Raw genomic sequence first — 17,326 nt, forward strand, 5'->3', positions numbered from 1 at the left:
AAATGCGACAGGAGCATATAATGTTAAATTATGCAATTAATTTTTGCTCTGGATCGCTTAAGTCACATTTATAAATAACAGAAAATTTTATAATACCGAATTGCGAAGTATTAGACTATCCCACCCGGCTTGGAAAATTTTCTGAGGAGAACATTGTTATGTATAACAAATTTTTAGTTAGTTATAATACCAACTAGATAAATTGGAGCATTTAGCATAAACGTATTAGGGGTGAAAACTATACCCATTAGTTCAAAGGGCCAAGTTTAGGTAACTTAAGTTGGACTTTTTTGTTGTACTCTATAAATAAACACATATAATAAAATAAAATAAAATACAATAAAATTAAATGAAATAGTAAAATTAAAATGATAATATAGCTAATTATAGATATATGGATACATTGAATGGAACGTTAACTAGAGCTAACTCCACTCAGTATATCCCATCAGTAATTAGCTGAGACTATCTGTTTCTGTTTGCCATTTGACTGTTTTACTATACACGGTATTCAAATATACTGAGAAATTACTGTGAATATATAATCAAATTGCTTAATTACTTTAATATACCTTAAATTTAGCAGAAAGCTGGCAGAATAACCGCTAGCCCGACAGATAGCAATGAAAATTAATAATGAATAATGAATAATATATGTGAGTACCAACTATTAATATATATATATATATATTTTTTTTTTTTCCAAGATTACCGAAATTGAATTATATTGAGCACAGGTACATGGCAAGCTGCTTCTACCACCAGGCCCCAAAATAATAAAATGGGATCACATGCGACTACATCTGCCAAGGTCCCGAGAGTTCTGAAATGGGCTTCTAGTGAATGGGCTCCCTGTGTTTCACCTGAACATGACGGGTTCTTACTGTGGGCCTGAAAAGTAGCCCAAAAAAGTTTAGTAATTGAGCTTACTTGCTGAGTAAGGAAATTCAACGCACTAAGCAAGTTGACCTTACATGGCATACCGCCGTGTGAGATTTAACGTCTTGCAATGTGAACATTTTTAAATAGAATACCAAACTTTCAATAAAGTAAAGTTTTTAAAAAAAAATATATATATATATTATTACCAAATGAAAGATATGAGCAATCTATTGTTAATCAATAAAAGAAAATAGTTATTTAAAAACAAGGGTTAGTAATGGCTTTATATGCAGTGCTTAAATATCAGTTTACTTTGGTTATTAGCAAATAACTAAACCAAATTATACTAGCTATTAATGCATTCCGTCTTTCGCTAGAGGATGCTATACATCATGGAACCTCTTGATAGACAAAAATTTGCTATGCGGAATATCCTTGTTGGAGTTCTGAGTCTGCTCTTGATTTCATTTTAAGCGTTTTTGAAAAGTCAACTGTATTAAAAATTTTTGAGAATGCATGTTATAAATTTTACAGGTTAGTACTATGGTTATGCATTTAGTATACTTCTACGAGACGTATACTTTCTACAACTTATATTTCTCAGGGCTCACGTGGCGAGATGGGCTTGGCATATTTGGAGTGCCCAATTATATATCATTCTTCTCTTTCTTCTACTTCCAACTCTTGTTCTTACTTTTTTTCAATGAGAGTTTGCTTTCTCAAGATACTTATCCTACCCGAATTTTGGACAGTTGGGGAAAGCAAAGGACTATTTTATCCATATATATTGCATCAGTTTAACAGTTCTGATCTGGCAGTGGGACTTTGGCAGTGAGCCAAAGTGTCAATCCTGGCATGGGGGTAAACGGAGTCTCCCAGGTCGTTAACTAGCGAAAGCGCCGAAGTGTAAGCAGGAAGTACAGGGAGATGGTGAGAGAGAAGGAGGAAGATAATAACTGGAATGTTAGGACAATGAATAGGGTGGGCAAATTGGAGAGCTTGAAGGGGAAATGGAACGTGGTAAAATAGGTATTGTGGGATTTTGTGAGACAACGTTGAAAAGAAATGGGATTTTAGAAGCGGTGGTTGTGGATTTTATATTCTGGAGGTAATGAGAGAGGAGTGATCATGAGTAAACAGGTATCCGAAGTTGTGGAAGAGTTGGACTATATTAGTGGTAGGTTGATAGTTGCAAGGATGAAGGCGGAACCAAATTAAACAACATTAATACAGCCCGTCACCACCAAATACGGAGGATACGGAAAGGTCAGGGAATGACCACCGCATATCCTGGAGCAATATGGCCTTAGTTGCTAATGCTCCTAAAAAAAAAAAAAAAAAAACAAATAACAAACAACATTAATACATATATATGCTAACAACAGAATATGAGGAAAAGGAGATTTATGGGCAAGTAGAATGAGAATGTCACTGAGAAAGAGTTAGGCAAGCAGATTTTTGGTAATTATGGTTGATTAGAATGATTAGAAGAGATCAAAGAGGAGAAAGGTTGGTGGAGCTTTATGAACAAAATGATCTAATTGTAACAAATGCTTGGTTTAGAGAGAATGAAAGAAGGAACCCTTCTACAATAATAAAGCTTTATATATATATATATATATATATATATATTTTTTTTTTTTTCCTGTTTATACTCCGGGACGACCAAACGGTCAGAAGAGTTCACAAGGTGGACATGTGTTTTGTAAGGGGCGGCTCCTAGAACGTTAATTCAACTCCGCCTCGTATCTCTTTGAAGAACAGTATTACTACAAATGGGCCAGATATGTGTGTGTGACGGAGGTTTGTGTGTATTATATGTGTATTCTGTTGTTATGTTCTGGCCTTTTGGCTACCCAGAAGCATCGGTCATATGGACAGATGATTCTGGGTACTCGTCCACACCACGGGAAGGTGGTGTGGACGAGTACCCAGCAAAACACGTACGCTCTCAGTACGAGACTCTGACCCACCTGATGTTGCCAAAAAGTAGGCCAGATTCCTCTAGAGACCCACTTCACTCTCGTATTGTGTCTGTCACAAGACAGACACAATACGAGAGTGGAGCACCGTATTTATCCGTCACGGGTAAATACGGTGAACTCCGGTCATTCAAGGCACGTGTTTTTATGTACCCGCGTGCTTGACCACTCGGCTGTAGTGGCCGGGTATAGATACAATCCCCGCTAAAAGTTTGGAATCACGTTTAATTTTTCTTAATTTCCAAAGATTTTATTAAAATAGGACCAAATTGTTTACCAATTTTTATTAAAATGTTTTCTATTATGTATAAGAAAACTGATATCATATATTACGAAATTTATAGAATATTCCAGAAAGTTGTAGAAGATTCCTGAATGTGGTGGAACGTTGTAGATGATTCAAGAAAGTAGGAGTATTGTTTCAGTATTATAGAAGATTGCATATAATTCTGGAGTGTTTTTCAATAATATAAGTTTTTTTTTTCTAAGTTGAGGAGCGACTGCTGTAACTTTTAAAATCGAACACCCGTCATTCAGAGTGTGTTTGGTGTAAGTTTTGTGTGTTTCGTGATAAACACGGTTGGAAATAAGGAAATGAATATTGAAAAACGAAGTGATATTATAACTCTTTATAAAGAAAGTTATTCCATGAGCAGATCTTAAAAAAAAAAAAAAAAAACTAGGTGCTTCATTTAAACGGGTACAAACGACCATTCAGCGATTCGAGGAGACTGGCAATTTAAAGGACAAACCATGATCAGAATGACCGCGCGTAACAACGGAAGCACAAGATAAGACCATAACACTGATTTTTAAACGCAGTCGATGACTTACTGCATCTGAAATATGAGCTAAGTTCGATGGGAACAGAGAAACTCCTGTGTCTACATCCACTTTAAAATTTTTTAAACAAGCAGGACTTCGTAGTCGTGTACAATATTAGACAATTGAAGAGCAGAAAAACGCTGTGGACGGATGAATCCAAATTTGAAATTTTTGGATCCAAGCGTAGAGTTTATGTAAGACGATAAACTGAAAAAAAAAGAAAAAAAGAAAAGAAAAGAAAAGAAAAAAAGAAAAAAGTGGTGCTACGTTCTTTAGTGTACTTACAGTCAGGAACAGTGGTGGATCCATAATAATAATAATAAAATTCTTTATTCATAGAAATGTAGGACACGATTTCCGCTACAGGCAACCAGAGGAATCTCACAATTAACTGTACACATTACATTCACATAAACTACATGGGTTCACAAATTCATAAAATACACAGAAAGTGCTAACAGATTACATACAGCTTACATTGCATTATATAGTTATTATGCAGAGCTTACATTGCATTATATAGTTATTATGCAGAGCTTACATTGCATTATATAGTTATTATGCAGAGCTTACATTGCATTATATAGTTATTATGCAGAGCTTATATTACATTGTATAGTTATCATACAGAGCTTATATCGCATTATATAGATTTTATAGTTATTATATACAAGCTGCAACACATTAAGACAGTCTGGTCTGGACACTTTCACTGGGAGTTATTCCGCTGACAATTGCAGGACTGCACTTCACTATGGATTTGCGCCTTTCTTCTCTGTAGGCAGAATCTCTGGACCACACATCCAAATCAATGTTTGCCGAGTTCATCGCGCCGATGGTGCTGTTCGGAAAGTGCCGCTTGAAGGTCGAGAGCTTCTGCAGGTTAGAACAGAGCACTGGACGGTTTCTGAGGGCTCTACCAGGGATTTTCCAGCCTACGATTTCCTAGATATTAACGAAGTCGAGAGCAGCGGAACACATATTAAGCGCCATTGTGAGCTTCCTCGCATATGCCAGGTGCTGAGCCAGGGTGTATCTCAGATTTATGCAGAGCTGTGATTTTGATGTTGTATAGGGTAGGTGAACCCAATTGTTGGCCCACTTTAGGACTCAGAATTCCAGACCCCAGAGTATCTTCAGACTGGACATGGGAGCAGCCGACCGAACTTCCAATACCATAACTAATGACAGAACTAAAATAGTAGAGGAGAAATTTTCTGACTGTTTCCTTGTTGTGTGCCCTACAGAGATCAAGTTTCATATCCCAGAAAGCCCGTAATGCTCTTGAACGCAGTTGCTGGATTTGTTCCTTATACGTTAAGTTTTCGTCGATTACTACTCCTAGGAATTTTACGGAATGAGTGGCGGCGAGAACATGCCCCGCAATGGAGGGCTGCAGAGAGGCTGCAGGAGTGAGGTCTGCTTGTGCTCTAAGTGAGAAGATGATATATTGGATTTTTCAGGGTTTATTTTAAGCCCAAAATAGGTAGCGTATTCACAGAAAGAGGAGAGATATTTGTTCAGGAAGACGGACTTCGACAGTTCCTGTCTGGTCTAGTGAGGTGTTAGCCGGGCTTGAGAGTTAACATACAATATCGTCGGCGTAGTCCATAAACGCAGGTATCTGATTCATTAGCGGAATAAATATCGCTGAAAAAAGCAGTGCCGACAACGATCTACCTTGGGGTATACCGACTTCCACCTGTTTTGTGATGCAGTTATTCCCTTGCTGGAAGGTAAGGCACCTCTTGATTAGCAGATTCCTGAGGAGCTTCGAGACATTACCCGTGAAACCGTAGTAGTTCTCCAGGAGACACATAAGTGACTTAAATTGCACTGAGTCAAAGGCCGCTTTCAGATCCAGAAAAACAGCATGCATAACATTGCCTTGCTCCCAGGCTTTGAAGGGTTTTTAAATTCAGGGCCTGTGTGCATGTTATCGGCGATCTTTGTGAGAGCGCGTAATGTAGATGCTGAGGTCTCTGGGAAAGGATCTGATTGGCATCCACTTTAAACATGCATTTCTCCAGGCATTTGAGAAAAGGGGAGGAGATTGAAATAGGCCTGTAGTCAGCAGTTGATGTCGGATTCTGCAACTTTGGAACTGGGATGACTATAATTTAGACTAGCGTTTGGGACGGCTCCCTGTTGTAAAATTTTGTTAAACAACTTCGTCAGCTTATCGCTGATGAAGTAGGAGGTAACGTTTAGACAAAAGTTTGGAATAGAGTCACTTCCCATTGTTTTCTTATTGGACAGGGCGTTGATGGCCTTGATTAGCTCCTCTTCGCCAATCGTAGTGGGCACTGTTCCAGGGGAAATCAGCAGCTGCACTGTTTGTTTTGACGAACCGGGTTACATGATCGCACCATTCGGCCAGGTCTGATTCTGCTGACCGGATGTGATTGGCCGACAAGGATCGCTGTCCACAAGCTATCCTCTTCTCCATGAACGAGTTGATAGCTTGCTTCTTGGATTTCTGGAAACTGCGTCTGGCTATTGAGTACTCTGAGTATGCTCTTTCTGTGGGTGATCTCTTGAATTAGGCATGTAGTTGTTTTTCATTAAACTGGTGCATAAGGATGCTGGACCACAACGGCTTTGAATGTGGGCAGATGACGCAAACTCTTGAAATGGCCACTTTAGCAATGAAAGACAACCATTTCTGAAGCCAAAACGCCGCTTCCTCTATGTCGATTTCACTGAGAGTTCGCCAGGGTTAGAGCCTAAAGAGATCCATTGCTGTTTCAATTATTAGGTATTTTGGATCATATACAGCCTTCCTGATCGTTTCAATCGAGTTCGATTGGTTTGGTTGGTTATAGCATTCTTTCAACAGGATTAGAGAAGCTTCAATTGGCCTGTGGTCGAAGGGAAATGTCGAATTAGAGCTGATTTCCGCTTCAACACTCTCATGGCTGGAAAAGATTCTCTGTAACGTGGCTTCTCCTCGAGAGGGGGGGGGGCAAAGATGCAATGGATGTTGAGACTCGACAGATCCGAAATTAACTGATCGATGGGGCAAGTTAAAGTTTCCGAGAATTATTACTTTCTGGTTGCACTTTATAGAGGTCAGGAGCCAAGCAGAAAAATTCGTAATGCATTGATCTGCAACGGGTGGGGGTAAGTAAACTGCACATACTAGCAACTGTAGTCTATCGGCTAGATAGCAGCCCAGAACAGCCTCGAAATCGTTACCAGGGCATGCCCAAGATTTGATCAGAGGAAGCTGTTGCCTTTGGTAGATTAAGACTCCCATCCTTTCCTATCTTTCCTGTTCGCAAGAATAGACTGATAACCGATGTTGGTGGTTAAAGGCGATATGTCCATGTCATCACGAAGCCAAGTTTCAATAAAGGTAACAAAGTTGTAATCCGCACTTAGGAGTATGTCAATCAGGGCACTGAGCTTGTTCTTCAGGCTCCTGGTGTTCTACATGAAGCATTTCACATGTTTCTCGTTGGCGGGCTTGATCTGGATTAAGTTTCTAGGGTTTCTTTCCCTCAGGATGGTGGCTGATTGGAGGTGGATTCCTCTTGAGCAGGAATGGGGCACTATGACCCGCCCTACTAATAATGTGCACCTGTATCTTGTTGTCAGACTTGACGAGATGATTGCAGGATTTAGTCAGCACGGTGGCTGCTCTTCTTTTATCAGGTTGAAAGGTACAGTCAGGTTTGCTGCCTAGCTATGCAGAGAGATGCATCGTGCCCACCTCTGTTCTCGAGATCGCTACCTCAGATCATGATCTGAGGTTTCTTCTGGAGTGGGTGACATCGTCAGAAGTGAAGGAATTTTAAGAAAAGAAGGCTATAAAAACATTCTTGAATATAATGCAGTAGCCTTTGGACTTCAACTTTGTGGAAGAAATTTCATATTACAAGACAATGACCCGAGGCCCCGGGTGCCAAGCGATTGTGACTGAGCGATTTATCTGTGCCTTATAGTGCGATTTCCAAAAAGTGATATATAGTTCTTTTGCGTTCCTCTCGTTAAGTAATCTATTTATTTTATAACTGCTCTTGCTACAAAAGTACCTGTACAGAGCAAGAAAGGCAAGCCACCTTTCTTTTTTCATATTCTTATTACTAACCCCCTACTACTTCTCGCTTGGTCACACCAGGCACTGCTCCTGCCTCCCCGTGGCGGGGCCGGAAACCTTGGCAGAAAAGCTCATCTGCCAAGGGCGAAAAGGAGCAAAGATGGAGCAAAATGATTATCCATCTTTAGAGCCGACAAGCTCTCGGCCACTTACTGAAATTGATCATGACATTTCACAACCCAAGAGGTTGAAAACAAATTCAACAACCAAAGAGTTTCCTTCCTTTTTAATTTTACATTCACTTTCAGAACAACCTCTCAGCAAATTATCTCCTTTCCTCATCCAGAAACACCTGGAGAGTATTGCAGGTTCTCCGAAGACTGTGAGAAGGCTGCAATCTGGAGACCTTCTTTTAGAAACAACAAAAAGTAAACATTCAGAGAAACTCTTACAACTTTCAAATTTTGCTGGGATACCAATTAAAGTATCTCCCCATGCTACCTTAAATACATCCAAAGGTGTGATTTCTAGTTGGGATTTGTTGAACGTGACAGAGGATGAATTAACCCAAGAACTTCAGGATCAAAATGTTATTGCATCAAGAAGGATCATGACTAAAAAAGACAATAACCTTATGCCTATCAGGAATATCATTCTTACATTTAATTCCCCAAACCTACCATCAACAGTAAAAGCTGGCTATCTACTTTGTCGTGTTCGCCCGTATATACCCAATCCCTTGAGATGCTACAAGTGCCAAAAGTATGGTCACTCTCAGACAACATGTAGAGGAAACCCAGTTTGTCCAAACTGTGGATCTTCCGATCATACTCAGTCTGAATGTTTGGCGACAGAAAAGACATGTCCCAACTGTAACGGTAACCATCCTGCATATTCTAGAACTTGTGAGAGATGGAAAACTGAGAAACAAATTGTTAAATATAAGGTTGAGAACAAGGTAAGCTTTCAAGAAGCAAGGAAAATAATTGCTCCTACCATGCCCAAACGTACCTATGCAAATATTGCACAAAAACAACAAACAGTATCCACCCAAACTGAAGTTACCGTCCCCTCAAACATATCAATCTCTGACTGGGCTCGAGCTGTCCTCTCTCAGCAACAGTCCAGTAACCCCAAGCATTCAGATCAGGCAAGTAACACTCCTCTTACAATACCAGCGACATCTCCTACTCTACCGGAAGATCCAATATTAGAAATTCATGCCGAAGAAGAAGAAATGGACACTGGTCGGCCAGTTTTTCTAAAAAAAGATAAACAAAAATTGGAACGTCATAAACCAATCACCTTCAAAAAGCAGTCAGATACATCTCAGACAATTAAACACAAATAATGGCCATCATTGTACAATGGAACTGTAGAGGCTTTCGTTACAACACAGATGATATCCATAATCTAATTAATCAGTATTCTCCAGTTGCTCTCTGTCTCCAAGAAACTTACTTAACTTCGCAAATTTCTCCATCGATAAAGAACTACTGCCTTTATCGAAGAGATCGCAATACAGCAAATACTGCCCACGGTGGTGTAGCAATCCTGATAAATTCAAAGATCCCAACAAAGCATATCCCACTTCGAACTGAAATAGAAGCTGTTGCAGTTCGTATAACTCTCCATATTGCAATAACACTAGTCTCAATCTATTTACAGCCAAACCATACTTATTCTCTAAAAGAACTTGAAGACCTCCTCATACAGATACCTCCACCTGTCTGTATATTAGGGGACTTTAATGGGCACAACCCCCTATGGGGTGCTTCTAAATTGGATACACGTGGTCGACTCATTGAAAGACTTTTAGATGCACTAAACCCCACCATACTGAATACTGGCACGCACACTCACATTCAGCTCCCAACTGGAAATACTTCAGCAATAGACCTTTCCATTTGTTCTCCAGTACTGGTCCCGACCATAGAGTGGTATGTTATAAACGACCCCATGGGCAGTGATCACTTCCCAATCGTATGCAAGGTATTGATAGCACAGACTCCTTTAACTAAACCCTGCAGGAAATGGAAATTTACAAGAGCAAACTGGGCAAAATTTCAGTCCTCAATCTCTTTCGATGAGAAAAAAATCCGTTTCCATCATATTGATGATGTGACAGACTACATCACGTCGCATCTCTTAAACGTGGCTAAAGATACAATACCATTATCAAACCCACCGGGTCGAAAGCACTATAATTATTGGTGGAATGAGGAATGCACCAAAGCAAAAAAAGCAAAAAATAAAGCGTGGAATTTGTTTCGGCGTTATCCAATCACAGCCAATCTGATAAATTATAAGAAAGTAAGGGCAAAAGCACGTTTCATACAGAGGCAAGCCAAAAAAGAATCCTGGGCTCGTTTTGCATCAACAATTAACAGAAATACTGACAGCAAATTAATCTGGAAAAAAATTAGACAGCTTTCTGGCAAGTTTCCAACCATACCCTCTCCAGTCCTCTCATGGAATGGGCGAGATTTAACTAGTCCCTCGGATATAGCTAACGCTTTGGGCAATACTTTTGCTGAGATCTCGGCAACATCAGCTTATACTACATCTTTCCAACGAATTAAAAACAGTCGAGAACGGTATTCTATTAACTTCCAAACTGCCCTCATTCTGCCATATAACAAACCTCTACAATATCCTGAATTATTGCATGCCATTAAAACAGCTCGTAATGGTGCCGCCGGACCAGATGGGATCTATTATATCATGCTGCAACATCTTGATGACAAAGCTTTGCGCCTCCTCCTGGTCTTTTACAACCGTATTTTTTTAGAAAAAACTTATCCAGCTCCTTGGCACCACTCTATTGTTTTGGCGTTCCTGAAGCCTGGAAAAGATCCAACCAATCCCCATAACTATAGACCTATATCTCTGTCAAGCTGCCTCAGCAAAATCCTTGAAAAAATTGTCCACAATAGACTCGTCTGGATCATAGAGTCACAACATCTCATGAGCAATAGTCAGCATGGCTTTCGACAAAACAGATCATGCTTAGATCTCATGATCAAGGCTGAATTTGCCATTCGCAATGCGTTCGTTAAACACGAGCATCTGGTTATGGTTACTATAGATATACAGAAAGCCTTTGACACCACCTGGCGACATGGCATACTTAGTGATCTTTATTCTCTCGGTCTACGCGGAAACCTTCCCATATTTGTGCAGAACTTCCTATACACTAGATCGTTTCAAGTAAAATACCAAAATGAGCTCTCTACAACTTTCATTCAGGAAGAAGGTGTTCCTCAGGGATCTGTGCTGAGTGCGACTCTTTTTGCTCTTAGAATAGATTCCATCACTAAACAGCTTCCAAACACAGTTGAGTCATATCTTTACGCGGATGACCTCTCCATTTCCTGTCATTCCCAAAGCATGAGATCAATTGAAAGGCAGCTTCAGATATCACTGAACAAAATACAACAATGGGCCAACCTTAACGGCTATCGACTCTCACAACAGAAAACAGTCGCCATCCATTTTTGTCGACAACGCAAACTCCATCTGGATCCTGAACTCCAAATTTCCAACTTCTCCATCCCAGTCAATAGTAACATCAGATTTCTAGGATTAATCCTTGACAACAAATTAAATTTCTTAGACCATATTAAAAATGTACGTACTTCCTGTTTAAAAAAGTTAAATATACTCAGAACTTTATCCGCCCTAACATGGGGTGCAGATCGCACCTCCTTACTTCGGCTATACAGGGCATTAATCCGATCCCGTCTTGATTATGGTGCCCCTGTCTATGATTCTGCCAGAGCAAGTGTTTTGCGCTGGCTTGATCCAGTTCAGCACAGCGCCTTGAGGACTGCACTTGGGGCTTTCAGAACATCACCAGCACATAGCCTCTACATTGACGCTCATGAGCCCCCGTTAACACTACGTAGGAAAACACTGCTACTGAAGTATGCTGTCAAAATACAAAGCTGTGCCTCGCATCCAATTCAGTCATATTTATTTAATCCACCACTAGAAAACCTCTACAGAAGTAAGCCTAGTATAGTAAAACCAGCTGGTCTTCGCCTTCTTGAACTGATGCAAGTTTGGAAAGTTCCCATTCATTCTGTACAAGAAGTAGTAACATGCACTCAACCACCATGGACTCTTACTCCTCTACCCACCTGTGACACTTACCTTTGCCAGTGGGGAAAAAATGTTCTTCAAGCATCAAATGTGAAACAACTTCATGCAATTCACACTCACAAATATTTTGACTTTTCTCCAATTTATACAGATGGCTCTAAATCTAACTCAAATGTTGGAGCAGCAGCAGTGTTCCTAAATACCACTATTTCAGCAGCCCTTCCACCTGAATTCAGTATATTCTCAGCAGAATTATATGCAATTAAACTAGCCTTAGAAAACCTCTGTTCTGACTGCTCACTAAAATTTGTTATTTACACTGATTCCCTCAGCTCAATTATGGCATTATCTAACTCCACAGATAAAGTTCACCCTCTTCTAAATGAAATTAGAAGATTATTACTGCAGATTGAAGAGCGCCACCAAATGATCACCTTCTGCTGGATTCCATCCCATTCTGGAATTTCTGGTAATGAACTGGCCGATAAAGCGGCAAAAAATCCATCTACCTTAGATTTAACCACTATCCCTGTTCCAGCATCAGACTACCCACAAATCATTCGTGACGCATGCCTAACAGAATGGACAGCACTCTGGCACTCTCAAACACATAACAAACTTTTTCAATTTAAACAAGATCCTAGAATTTGGCGTTCCAGTGTCCGTTCATCAAGACGAGAAGAGGTACTCCTTTCAAGATCAAGAATAGGCCATACACATTTGACTCACCTTCATTTACTCACAGGAGATGATCCACCACAGTGTCCACATTGTTTTCTAAATCTGACTGTGAAACACATTCTCATCGAATGTCCACACTATAATCAAGACAGAAATACAACCCTGCTATCTTTGGTTAACCTTCGCAAACCAATAACTCTAGAGAATGTCATTGGTGACAATGCAAATATCCCTGAATTTTTTAATTTTCTGAAGAAAATTGGAGTTTTTAGTCATTTCTGATTTTTGCCTCTTCTGACATAAGAAGAAATTCTCATATATTATTACAATAAAGGAACAGGCGCATTATAGCCAAAGCTGCTTATGCGCCAGAAAACCCCCACAACAACAACAACAACAATGACCCGAAGCTCTACGCTGTGCAGGGACTTTCTAGCAACTAAACAATAGGAGAGGGAGGGGTGGAGGGGTATTGCAAATTATGGTGTGGCCACTTCACTCGCCTGACTTAAACCAAATAGAGCTTTTATGGGATCACTAGACCGTAAAGTCCGTGAAAAAAATTATTATTATATTATGGTTACCCGTAATTGATTACATAAACGCGTATTTTTGTCTGTAAATTGCTGTAAATTTGTGTTCCCTGGTCGATTTGCCTATTTTGCTGGACGGAAAACCCCCAGATTTTTTGGGGGTGGGGTGTAAAATAAAATTTTTATTGTTAAGTACAGAATTACATACAAAACAATATCCCATCACGGCGACCAGCGCCAGGGATTCACATATAGGAACTTGTATAAACAGACTTACAAAATATAGCATACAAATACAAAACAAAGTTTCCGCATACAAATACAAAAACAAAATAATGAATACATTAAGGATTAAGGAGTATAGAAAAGTGCTAAATATCAGTTTTATTTATGTTCACATATCCTAGGGATAGGAAACGGGAGCATTGTAATCCTCTTCTAGAAGGTCAGGAATCATGAGCGACGAAGGACTTGGTGAAATAACTGGGAGTAAAGTGGAGGAGAAACTGTTGAAGATAAACACAAGAAAGGCACCCGGGGTGGATGGGATCTATCCAGTTATATTAAAGGAGGCAGCAAAGGAAGTAAGCAAACCCTTAGCCATAATTATGAGAGCTTCCTTAGACTCAGGGGAGGTACCATAGACTGGAAATGTGCAAATGTGACCCCAATTCACAAAGGAGGATCAAAGGCTGACACAAGTAATTATAGACCTGTGAGCTTAACTTCTGTTCCAGGAAAATTAATGGAGGCACTGGTTAAAGAAGCACTGCAGGATCATTTAGACAAGACTTCAGTTATAGCTCGGACACAGCATGGTTTTGTTAAGGGGAAGTCTTGCCTGACCAATTTGATTGGATACTATGACGCAGTCACAAAAGAACTGGATGCAGGGAATAGCTTTGATATTATATACTTGGATCTTAGAAAGGCTTTTGATACTGTTGCACATGGAAGACTGCTACACAAATTGGAGCAGTGTGACATTGGAGGCAAATTGCTGCTATGGATAAAGGGGTGGTTGAGGGGGAGAAGACAGAGAGTGGTAATCAATGGACACTGCTCATCGTGGACTAATGTTATTAGTGGAGTCCCTCAGGGCCCAGTGTTGGGTCCATTATTGTTTTCTGTATTTATAAATGATATTGATGATGGTATATCAAGCTTAATGTTCAAGTTTGCAGACGACACAAAGGTTGGCAGGGTTGTCAAGGACACTACTGACACTATGCTACTGCAACAGGATCTGGAAAGGTTGAGCAGATGGGCCGAGAGGTGGCAAATGAAGTTTAACATTGACAAATGTAAAGTACTACACATGGGAAACAGCAACCCCAGAGCAACTTATCAACTCTGTGGTACTACACTGACAGTGGTAGAGAATGAAAGGGACTTGGGGGTGGTTGTGCAGGCAGATATGAAGTTCTCTGAGCAGTGCAGACGGGCTGCAAGAGTAGCTCATGGAGTATTGTCAATGATATACAGGAATTTTTCCAGCAGGGATAAGGAGGTGATTATTCCCTTGTATAAGGCAATGGTCAGGCCACACCTAGAGTACTGTATACAGGTCTGGAGGCCTCATTTCAAGAAGGATGTAGAGCTGCTGGAACGAGTACAGAGAAGGGCAACAAGATTAGTGAATGGAACAAAGGGGTGCTCTTACGAAGAAAGGCTTAAGTTTTGCAAATTACAGTGTCTGGAGACTAGGCACCAGCGAGGTGATCTGATGAGGTGTATAAAGCCTTGAATGGTTTGAGCATGCTCAATGCTAATGGGATTCTTCCTCTAGCTCAGCATAATCACCTGAGAGGGCATAAATTCAAATTGAGGAAAGACAGATGTAGGACAGACGTGCGGAAATTTGCCTTTAGCCAGCGGGTGGTTGGTTGGTGGAACAGACTTCCATCCCTTGTAGTGGAGGTTGATAGCCTAAATAAGTTTAAGGCTCAGCTGGACAGGTATTTTGAACGAACAGAGGGGTGAAGTGAAAGTGGGTTTTTTTTTTTTTTTTTTTGGCTGATGCTGCATAAGCTTGCTTTCTTGCATCAAATGCCTCTACTAATGCTAATGCTAAGTTGAATCTGTCTTTCTTGTTCTTTATCAGGCATCGAAGTCACTATCTACACAGTTCAGAGCGGCGAGCATCTGCTTGGGGAGAAACCTGTCAGTGAGTTCAAGCCTATTGTGGTGAGCCACAAGTGCAGGTGGCGATTTTAGGCTTGACTGTGGGATCCTCCACACCAACTAGTATTGCACTATCTTCAGTGGGTGCGGGATTTAGTGCTTATTCGCATATCACAAGCGATAATAGATCCAGGCCTGGATCCTAGTGCTAGGGTTGGGCAACGGGTAGCAGTTGTTGGCTGCCCCTTGGTGGAAAAGTGGCCTGACACAAAACAGAACACACACTAACATTTGCACTTTTTCAGGCCCGCTATATAGAGTTTCTGTACCAACGCAGAGGACAAGGTGGAGATGGGATTGGCGGGAGGTAGACGAAGCTTGGTATTGGCCCATTTCAGTAGCCAGTATTCAGCAGTGTACACTCGTTTAAGGTTTGTGGGCGCGGCTGGGACCCATATTACTGCACCATAGAGAATGGCAGGGTAGAGCGTGGACATGATGAATCTTTTAACAATGAGGGGATGTTGAACATGTAGCAGGTGCTGCTTTGAGATCCACCTAAGGCGAGAAACTTTGGTATTGATTTTGTCAATATGGTTAACAAAGGACATTTTTTTGATCAAATAGAATGCCAAGGTCTGTGTGCGAGAGCACGTTTGGTATTGGTACCCCTCCTACTGAAACGTTGAGTAGTGTTGCCACGGATTTTAAGGAAAATATATTTCTGTGGGTTGATTTGAAGGTTGAAGCTTGCAAGGTACAATTCAAGATTCCTAAGCTGCGAATTGATCTTGTTGCTGAGCTGATCAGGGTTAACTTGCTATCTACGCCTGAGACTGACTAACTCAGCCACCGAGTGAAAAAAGCCCATTAATGTTCCTCGCGTCATCGACGGGATTCGAACCCTGGGCCTTTTCCACCTGTTGTGGGGAGGGCGGTAACGATACCACTGTGCTACCCGCGCAGATCGTCAAGTCAGTGAAGTCTGTCCACTTTCACAAATTTATGAGGCCCCTTGCAAACCTCTTGAAATAATGTTAGTCGATACACTATTATATATATATATATTTATATATATATATTGCTGTAAAGTTTTCAAAACTTAATAAAAAATCTTAAAGTAGTTTGTAGTATGCTGTTTTTTTATATTAAACCTTATATCGTCATAGCTAATTTAAAAAAAAAATAATAATGAAAATTGGTGTCATACTGTGTGATTCTACGCTTTTAGGCGGAGTGTACATAGAAAATATCTAGAGACAGATGTAGATTTAAACTGGAGTATATCTTGGTCCAAAAACGTGTAAGGAACGCACATGATAAGAGAGGCAAAAAAAGATAAGAGGATGGAACACAGAGAGAATAAAAACAACAAGAAAGGATATTATAAAGGAGAAATTAGCGATACGCTAATATTGGAAAGGGGTGAGCTGATGGATAATCAAAGTATAAAATGGTAAATAAACAGGTTTAGGAGATATTATAAAGAGAACAGCTGAAGAGAGAAGGGCATGTGGGGGGGGGGGTAAGACCTGAGAAACACAGATGATGACAAAGGATATGATTTGAAAAATGGAGGGCATAAGGAAATGGAAAAACGCTAATACTGTAGATGGCAGGAGAAGGTATAGAGAGATTAACAATAGGCATAGAACAGTAATAGATGGAAGAAGAGGAAACTAGGATGAGTTTTGTAGGGAATTAGAACGGTTGAGAAGTACAAAGATAGTTTAATGTATGATGGAGTAAGGAGTTTGAGTATGGAGAAAAATGGTAGATATCAGAGTTTAATTGAGGAAAGAAAAGGGAAGGTGCCAAATAAACAAGAGGAAATAATTGGAGGTACGGGCGGAATCTTATAAGAAAGTTATATGGGGCTAGCGAGCGGCAGACAGATATTTGTTTGTCGTAAAGTTTTATGTTCATCAGCAACTTAGGCCTATTGCGCTGTATATATTGTCTATAAATTCTTTCTTCTGTGGTCCTTTGCTGTTTGATGGACAAAATCCCGAGTTTCGGGAAGGAAAAACTATGCTACCCTCGCATGAGACAAAATAACTCATCCACGTGAAAAAAGGCCCATGAAAATTCCTCACATCATCGACAGGATTCGAATTCGGGTATTTCCATCCGGGCTGAAGACGCAATTCTAC

The 17,326-nt window shown here is 40.3% G+C and overlaps 1 protein-coding gene across 7 annotated transcripts in view; it reads left to right on the plus strand.

The window, feature by feature from the left end:
• The window catches only part of LOC150089257 (semaphorin-2A-like), a 1,190,084-nt gene that overhangs the window by 123,232 nt on the left and 1,049,526 nt on the right, over window positions 1-17,326 (plus strand). The window contains exon 1 of one of the 7 annotated variants that reach the window (XM_090388660.1): window positions 3,231-3,271. The exons of the other annotated variants lie outside the window; for them this stretch is intronic. The gene's annotated coding sequence lies outside the window, so the exon portion shown is untranslated. Of the gene's footprint in view, window positions 1-3,230; window positions 3,272-17,326 lie in introns of those variants that run through there. 7 annotated transcript variants of the gene reach the window in all.

The sequence above is a fragment of the Mastigoproctus giganteus genome, chromosome 2, assembly GCF_048544385.1.
Source record: "Mastigoproctus giganteus isolate SK-2022 chromosome 2, ASM4854438v1, whole genome shotgun sequence".
Lineage (NCBI taxonomy): Eukaryota > Metazoa > Arthropoda > Arachnida > Uropygi > Thelyphonidae > Mastigoproctus > Mastigoproctus giganteus.